The 8,936-nt window shown below is 37.1% G+C and overlaps 1 long non-coding RNA gene across 1 annotated transcript; it reads right to left on the bottom strand.

The window, feature by feature from the left end:
- Positions 1-1,215: 1,215 nt before the first annotated feature.
- On the bottom strand, positions 1,216-5,835 carry LOC138688178 (uncharacterized). The gene is made up of 2 exons (XR_011327233.1): positions 5,715-5,835; positions 1,216-3,400 (listed from the first exon to the last, which is right to left on the bottom strand). It is a non-coding gene; the product is annotated as an uncharacterized lncRNA (long non-coding RNA).
- Between the last annotated feature and the right edge of the window lie 3,101 nt (positions 5,836-8,936).

Here is an 8,936-nt window from a genome sequence, read left to right as displayed (position 1 = left end):
CGGGACTGAATGTCAACCAGAACAGGTAGATTCCGTCTCAGGAAGGCTAAGCTAGAAAGAAGTGACAAGATTTCATAATGGAAAGGTGTGAGCATGGGCAGCAGGGGAAGAAATTCTAAGACGTCTCTTAATTTCCTTCTCATGTCGTCATCCCTACTTCCCATGCAATTTTGCCTATTTGAAATGTCCTCTCCTTCCAGTCTTTGTCCTTCACCATTCCTTCTCCTAATAAATGCTTCAGTCTTTTAAAGTCTGCAGAATCCAGCCTGAGCTATGAAATTAAACATGAGCAGCTTGGAGAAGAAAGAACAAGTGGGAAGCCAGAGACAGGGAACCATTTAAATAATGGAAAAAATGCTGGCCATGGAATCAGAAAGTGGGTAAGCACATCCCTCTCCTAAAAATCCATACACTTCCCAGAATCCTCTTCAATTCCAACTGCCTCTTATGTCTGCTCTTTCCATCTAACAAATTATAGGTTTACTCTACAAAATGTTATCATCATCACTCCCATGAACCTTCTCAAATCTATGGTAGCTTCTGCAGCCCTTGTAGTATGCTGCTTAGAAAACAAATGTACTACATCGTGTTACTTGGGAGATCAGAAAGATAGGGTGAATAGGGACATTCATTCTTTGCATTAATATTTGGTCAGCTAAAGCTAAACAATGCACACAGAAATGGAAAAAAATTTTGAAACACTGACTTGTGAATTTTAAACCATTGCAGAAAGGAATACGGAATTACAAATTTTCTCCACTGCCTTGAATAGATAGATACATAAATCGTGCTGTTCTTTCAGAACCACCCCATAAATAAAATCACTCACAGATGTGTTGACATGCCGTATTCAGAATCAATAAGTAATTTAGTAATAATGCATTCCGAGGTGTGTGAGCTCTACAATAGGCAGTGTACAGAAACAGGGTAATATCCTTTTAAACAGTCTGTGAGCCCTTTAATGATCTTCACTCTTGTTCTGTGTCCAGAAGGCTTATGAGAGCAGCTGCATATAAAATGAACTAGCCTCCACCTGCTCTGTATGATTAATAAATATATTTAAGCAAATAACCAATAAATTTATTATAATTATGCATATAGGCAAAAAAATGTTCTGTTTTTGCAAGTCCTTATCAGGCTTACGTATAAAGAGACAACTACATAATGCTAGTATAACAGAATATAGCTAATATTATTATTAATATATTGTAAATATAGTTAATATAATTCATATTTATTATATTGCAAGTATACCTATAAATATAATATCACCCAGTTCCAGATGTCAGTGTTTCCTTTGAGCTGCTCATGTTTGTTTGGAAAGCATGTTCCTGAGGCTGCTTTAAACTACAGTCTCAAGTTTTCACCTTTTGCACCTTGACTCCTCACAGACCCTTGAATCTCAAGCAGACCACAATCTGAGAAGAGTTATCAGTTCTAGTTAAAAGGCATCTCAGGATAAACTGGGCTTTCTGCTTAATTATAGTGTAGTATGGAATCATTCTGTACATCATGCAAGTACAAACAAGTACAAGGACAGTGGAATATGTTGTCATCCTTTGTCTACAAAAGAATGGTATAATGGAGGATGGTCAAGTCTCTAGTTCATTGCTGGATGGGTAGAAACAAAGTATGGCATCTTTTGACACATAGGAGATGCACCTCCTGCAGGGCACTATGTAGGTATTCTATAGTCTACACTAGAAATGTACCTGATATAACATGAGTAAATATGAGATTTGTGGTCTACAGATTGCATTTAGGCAAGCAGATACAGAAGCAAAGTAAAGCTGGGTTTTTAATGGGATTTGTAGCACCTTGGAATCACATTCTGTGAACTGTGGATTTGAACTTGAAACTTCTAATGCAGTATTACCAGACTTCTTGTTTCAAAGCAAGAGATGACCTGTAACTGATAAAGTTCAGGAGACATTTACACCCACTTGCAACATGCGCAGATAATACTTAAACACTGTATTATATTTGTATAAGATTCTAATGCATACATATCTCAAAATTGAGTGCTGTAGAGGAGAGACATATGGGTAAGAGACCATAATTTCTTTCAAATGCCATAAATTCTTATATTGGAATGAAAATATTGCATGCTGTCTGTACAAGATACTAATTCATTCTATTTTATATATACACAAATATTTAATCACTTTGTCAATTTAAAAGGTTTCTGCCTTTTCACATTTTCCAATTATTAAAGTGAATCAATTACTTATGAAAGGTTACATGTCGCTAGTACTTTCCACATGGGACTAAGGACTGTGCTCTTTACTTTGTAAGCATCAACATTGTTTATTTGGACCTGGGTGGCCCCAAAATGGCAATCACTGGGGCTAGCTCTGAGTTAGAGAATGTCTTCACAAGCTGGGATGTCCCTGTTGTGCATCCTGGCAGTAAGTCCCAGTCTGAGTATAGATGAAGGACACACGTATTTTGTCCTCTCTTTTCCTATGGAGGTAGTTGGCGCAGTTCAGATTGTAGCCCTGGGCGGGTACAGATGTCTGACCAGCAGAGTAAAACACGCTGCCCCAACAGCTATTCCCCACCTCTTCCAAGGAAGCAGCAGCCAGCCTCATGGAAACATCCCACATCCATCCACTCCACAAATTCAACAGCAGAATCTTGCAGCTTTTGGACAGGCAGCGCCAAAGTACATGTGCAATTTTAAGCACGTGAACTGATGAGACCTATTCACAGTACTCTGCTAAGTGAGATAATACAAGGGTATTTACAGCATATCGAAAAATTCCCAAACCATCTCATCAACATGCCACAACTTTGGCACAGAGATACTAACATAAAAGAATTATTCAAGCTCCAGCTGTATTCATCCTTTAGCTGTTTTGCTTACAATTTCCACAAAACTCATCGTCTCTACTAGCACATTTTTTTTCATTAGTAAATAGACTGACACCATGTCAGTCACCTACTGGCTATCAAAGAGTAACAAGCTCCACTTCTACTGGCATGGGCCACCTTTTTAACTGGCTTTGATATGAATGCATATTATATGCAACAGCACATACACAAAGCATATCTTCATTAGATCCCAAACCGTGCACCAAAGCTGCATTTAGAATCACAGAAAAAATGCAGCCTCTTCAGAAATGGAAGATACATTGCCATGGCAGGCACAATACAGACAATGCTGAGGGAAGGAGAAAAAGAAGTCGGTAGGGTTGAATTAAAAGTTCAGTCCAAATGCTTAGCAGTGTGAATGCAGTTGTCTGTCAGACAAAGAGCATAGTTTCCAGTACTGTCAGTCATTTACCATAGAAAACGAAAAAGTTGCTTTTTGAACTGGTCAGAGCCCAGGAGATTTCACATGAAATGAAAAGCAGAATGAAGAAATGCCAAGGAGGCAGCGAACTGTTTAAAGATCTTTCTGTTACCAAAAAAAAAAAAGAGAGAGAGAGAGTGCAAGAGAGACAGATTGAGAGAGACCTTTTAAGCTTAAAAAAAGGCCAGAAAAGAAATATAATTTTACATAATTTCTTATGTGCAAACATTCCAATTGGTCTTGAGCACAAGGTAATCTCCTAAGAATTGTCAAATAGAGCACACCAGTAAAAGCACTTTCCCAAGTTTTATTGCAATTCCTTAAATTTTATGGAGGCAGTTAAAAGGGATGTGAAGCAAAGAAGGTATTCCCTTAGCCTGTTATGACAGACCTCACAAATTGTTTTATTCTAAGGAAATAGCTCTACCTATTTCCTCCTGTATACAATAACAATGCCTAGGAAATAGTTACTTTAGTAAAATAATTGTAAACCAGGATTCTTTTTATTTTATATCTGAATCAGTCTGCAAAGATATTGCCAGCATTAAATCCCTGACATTTCTTGGCCATGTAGAAAATTAGTGATGGGTAGGCATATCATGCTGCTGTACCTCTAGAATTACTACAAAAGACTTAGCAGGACTGGAAAAAAAATGAATTGTAGGGGAAAAAAAAAAATCTATTTAATCCAGAAGCATATTCAGACAGATAGCTTGAGTTTTGGAGGAATGATTTAAGATTTAGTCTTTCCTTTATATTTAGCTAGTTTTTAGAGAGAAAAATGTTTCTGGAATATCTTTACAGAACATAAAATCAGAGGTGAATAGCAAATCCAAACAAAAGGAGAAAGCGTTTGCTATTCAGTTCTGTAACTCGGTGAGGAAGAGACACTCATTGTTCTAGGATGTGTGTGCCAGATGAATGTTAATCTTTGCCTTGTTAAGATATCTGGCCAAGTTTTCTTACAGGTGCCCCAAATCATATGATTCTAATTTGCAGACACAGCACCGTACACAGGCATTCAGTCAAGGATTTCCAGAAGGTCAAACAAAGGAGATACCAACTTCTGCTCAGCAAGAAGTGGATGCCTAACTCATTTAGGTGCTTTGGCAGACCCAGTCTGGGGACACAGGCAACCCTGAATGCTGATATTACGGTTGTATATGACAACAAAATATTTGAAAGGGCATGTTTGAAAACATGCCTGTACAGTTCAGCATTAGCCTTTCAAAGTTTCACCATTATTTCTTCTACAATCATTCAACAGCTAGCTAGTTTAGTAGCTAGTTAGCTATTAAAAAAATGCATCAGTCTTCATGAAGGTATTTTTTTCAGAAAGTGAAGTTTGTATCTAGATAGAGCTTTTCACCTCAAAACCAGAGTAAATTTCTCAGTCGTAGCAGTGATATTGACTCCAGGACACAAGAATGGAAAGAACAGCTGTACCATGCTGGATCTCTGCCATACCATTAAATCTGCCACTGGCCAGTACCACTCTGCCTAGAGCAGAGTGGAAGAAAGTAAATATTTACCCACAATACTGCCCCAGCTTCCTGCAGTTTATTGAGGCAGAGGTGAGAGCTTTTTGTTAAGCAGCCCTCCTTGGATTTTATTCCATGAATCTGTCACTGCTCCATTAAAACCATAAAAGTTTTCTGCATCTTGTGGTGATAACTTTCTTGACTGAACTACACATTACACACAGAATTGCCTCTTTCTGCTGTGAAACTAACACCTAATTTCGTTTGATGTCTCCTATGTTTTACACTAGAAGGGACAATGAACAGTGTCTGTAGTGACCTTCTTTACGTCAGGCTTTATGGACTTCTTGTATGTTGTCCCTTAGTCAACTTTTCTCCAGGCTAAACAGTGTTAGCATACTTAACTTCTTCATATTATGGAAATTTTTCAATACCCATGATTATCTTTGTTATCCATCTCTCTTTTTCAGTTATTTTACATTTTATTTGAGATGGAGGAACCAGAACTGTTTAAAGCATTCAAGATCCAAGCCTAATGTGCATTTATACGGTGGTATAATAATGTTTCCTCAAAATTGTAAAGACAGCTTGCTTTCATCATATAAAAATATAGAGATAAAGCATCAGGACTTAGAATTCAGTAACTGTAAGTGGATTTAGACAATATTTTAAAATATCCTTGCTGTCTTGAGGGCAATCTTATTTTCATATATATCCAAGAGAACCTACAAATCACTACAATCCAATAACTAACAGAGATTGACCTGCATTACTTCCTGTTTTATTCATAAGGCAGAATCACAGTCCTTCAGCTAACACACATACGGTAGTTGCTACTAATTCTGTCAAATTATTAAGTAATGAGATAACACAATGATCAGCACATTAGAAGAATCCAGATAAAATCAGGGAGAAGACTGTAATAACTTACTCTTTACCTGTTCAGTGCTGAGGTCAAACACGGGACTTGGCATGAACAACCGCTTCTCCTTTCGAGGAAACAGAGTTAATCAAGTTGATCCAAGTTTACAAGGTCCACCAATAAATTTCCCTTGCATTGAAGCCTTCCACCAGACAGATGACAAAAAATGTTAAGTTCTCAGTTTGGTTCGTTCAGATATTTGGATAACAGAAACGAATGTTATATGACTGTGATAGCCTGTGTTCCGTAGCAGCTCCTGACTAACAGCAGAGTGGGTAATGCTCCATGCTGAGGTAATTTGGCTGTGAAATTCCCCATGACAACCCAATGAAAGTTGTTATATCTCCTCTATCAAGTCTGGTGGCAGAAAACTACGTCTTCCTCTTTGAATGTTGTAAAAGTGTTATCAGGTTGAATGGGATATTCCATTTCATAAGCAAAAGATGTGTAAGTGAGGTGATACACTGAGGCAGAGTGCAGCTTCTCCTCCCTGGATCGCTTCCTCACAGTAAAGTGCTTGCGGAATTGCGTGTTGACAGGTCTCTTCAGACTGAAATAGGGACAAGACAAAGTTGTTCCCTCCTCATTAACACCATCCTTTAGTTATCAAGCCCTCAGCAAACCACAGCAGAAATAACCAAGGGACTTAAGGCTTTATGCTGGAGGGAAAAGACAAGAGAGTTGCGCTAACATACACATACAGATGGTGTTCACACATTTATAACTTAGGTTGTCAACTGGTCTGCAAGAAGTAACACCAGACCATGATGTTCCAGGTTGCAAGGTCAGCCAACAAATATCCTGGAAACTACTCCTCAACACTGCAGAAAATCAAAGGGAAAATTAACTAGCATTTTTCAGCTCCTGTGATCTGTTCAAAATTGTTTTATGTAGGGACATACATCATTCCTTCTTGTAAAGAATATCTATAGTGCCAATTTCCTACCAACACTATACAAACTGAGACAAGAATCAGCTACCTGGAACTAGATATATATTACTTGGCTGAGCAGACTAAATGCAATAAAACCAAACTGATTCCCAAGAGTATTTTAGTTATTGTATATACCACCTTTAACCACTTCTCAGTCTTTCTTCCAAGAATTTAATACAATTTCAAAGGTTTGTGGGTCTTACAAAAAAAGTTAAGGCTAAGATTAGCACTAGGAGAATGTTTTCTAGAGAAAGGAATGTCAGGATATATCGCAGGATGTTCTCACTCAGATATCTAACAAATAAGGACTTATTTTTGATAAACTGCTGCACTGGAACTGAGGATACTTATGTTCAATCAGCAGCACTGCCATCAGCTTCTTGCACAACCTAAGGCTAGTCAGTAAATTACTCTTTTATTCAATTCTTGTCAGTGAGGACAATAATAGTTAATTTTTCCCACTTGTGTTTATTTGGACAGGAAGCCATTTGAGGCAGAGACTCTTTCTACCCTCATGTATATAAAGCACCTATTGCAAAAGGATACCCATCATTTGTAATAGGAGTAATTGCACGTATTATTTCCTCCAGGTATTCCCCTGTTCTTTGAAAGTAAACTCCTGGATCTACAGGACAGCTATGTACTCACCACTAGAGGCAAGGTAAAACTGCATGTAAAAAGAGATGCCTGGAGGTAATATGAGTATGAAGATATTTATATGTTCATGTTACATGTGACTGCAACAGGTCTTGGCAAGACATTCCAGTTCATTTAAGCACAGAATTAGCCCTGATTAACAGTCAACTTGCGTTAACAAATGCCACCTATTTAAGTTATTCTGTATATTACCTGTAATAAGAACTGTTGTGGCTAAGACAATAAGATGTAGCAACAACAGAGAAAGACTCTTTTACAACGGTGATTATTCTGTGAAGGCATGAGGCACAAAGGTATCACAGTTATATGGGACTTCTCCCCTTTGTTTATATATAATTGCTATACATTAAAAACAGACAGCAAGTGCTAAAAACTTACACCTCTGGTTAAAGTGTAGTCCTTGCCCTACAGTATTTGCCCTTTTCTAAAGTATAGTCAACCAATACCCTTTTTTGATTCTAAAAAAAAAAAATTAAGAAAATGTTATTCTGAATGGTAACTATTACAAAATAAACTCTTGCCAATCAACACAACAGAGCAGTGAAAAGTGTTCAAGAGACTGACCGGTCGCTGTGTCCTGTATGTAGAAAATGAAATAAATGAAATAAAGTATCTTCAATAAAAGACTGGGGAAAAAAGGAGAAATGGATTCTTAAAATATATCAGCATGATTTTAAGTATGACTCAGCTGCCTTTACTTTTTTTTTTTTTCCCTCCTCTCTCTGTGGAAGGCCAATCCCTTTCAAATCTCTGAAAAGTCAGATGGTCAAGTAGTATAAAATCCTGTCATCTATATTTAGAGTGCTTAGAAAATTGCCTGTAGAGACATTCTCTTGTCATCAGCACAAACATGCAGGGCTCTGGAATGTATCTGCAATATCAGTCAAAACTAAAAGAGAAAACAGAAAAGTGAAGTAAGAAGAAACGTAAGAGAAAATTATTTTTAAAGCTATGTATGATATAGCATGATTTAATAATGTCAACAATTTGCACGAGTTTCATGAGCATTTGTACTTTTGTACTGTCCTACAGAGGAATCACAGCATTTTGACTAATACAGAGGACTGAAACTAAAATGCATCTGATATGATGTCAGGGAATTCATGCTTGTCAAGTATAGGCTATATTATTGACAACTGACCTTTATATTTATTTATTTAATGATCTTTAGTTCTGCTGATTCATTTCAGAAACATAGTATAAACTGTACTTGTAGAAAATCTTTTCCTTGTGAATCATTAGCTGATGCCAAAATCTAGACCCTGAGCTTCATCCCATTGCTTCAGCTGCTTTTCAACTTCTGTGATTGACTCTTTCATCAAAATTTATATACACTACAAATTGGATCTAAAAGGTGTAAGATCACACCATATTTTCTGAAACTATTCCTTAAACAACCCTTCACTAGGATATTCTATGTGTTGCAAGTTTATGATACTATTTTAGACTGTAAGTTATGAAGTGAACTTCGGTGTTCAAGCGCTGCTTCTATATCCTATAAAGGGCAATGTTTGGAATATGAACAAAATTATGGTCTGTCACTACAAAATGACATTGTGTTATCAAGATATATCTGGCAAGATGAAGCAGTTGGATGGGGATCTAAACACTTTTGATATTCATCCAAAGTGAAGAAAATCGTATCTG

This window comes from Haliaeetus albicilla, chromosome 2 (genome assembly GCF_947461875.1).
Source record: "Haliaeetus albicilla chromosome 2, bHalAlb1.1, whole genome shotgun sequence".
Classification (NCBI taxonomy): domain Eukaryota; kingdom Metazoa; phylum Chordata; class Aves; order Accipitriformes; family Accipitridae; genus Haliaeetus; species Haliaeetus albicilla.
Note: the sequence above shows the minus strand (reverse complement) of the source record. Positions and strands in the feature narration are given on the sequence as shown.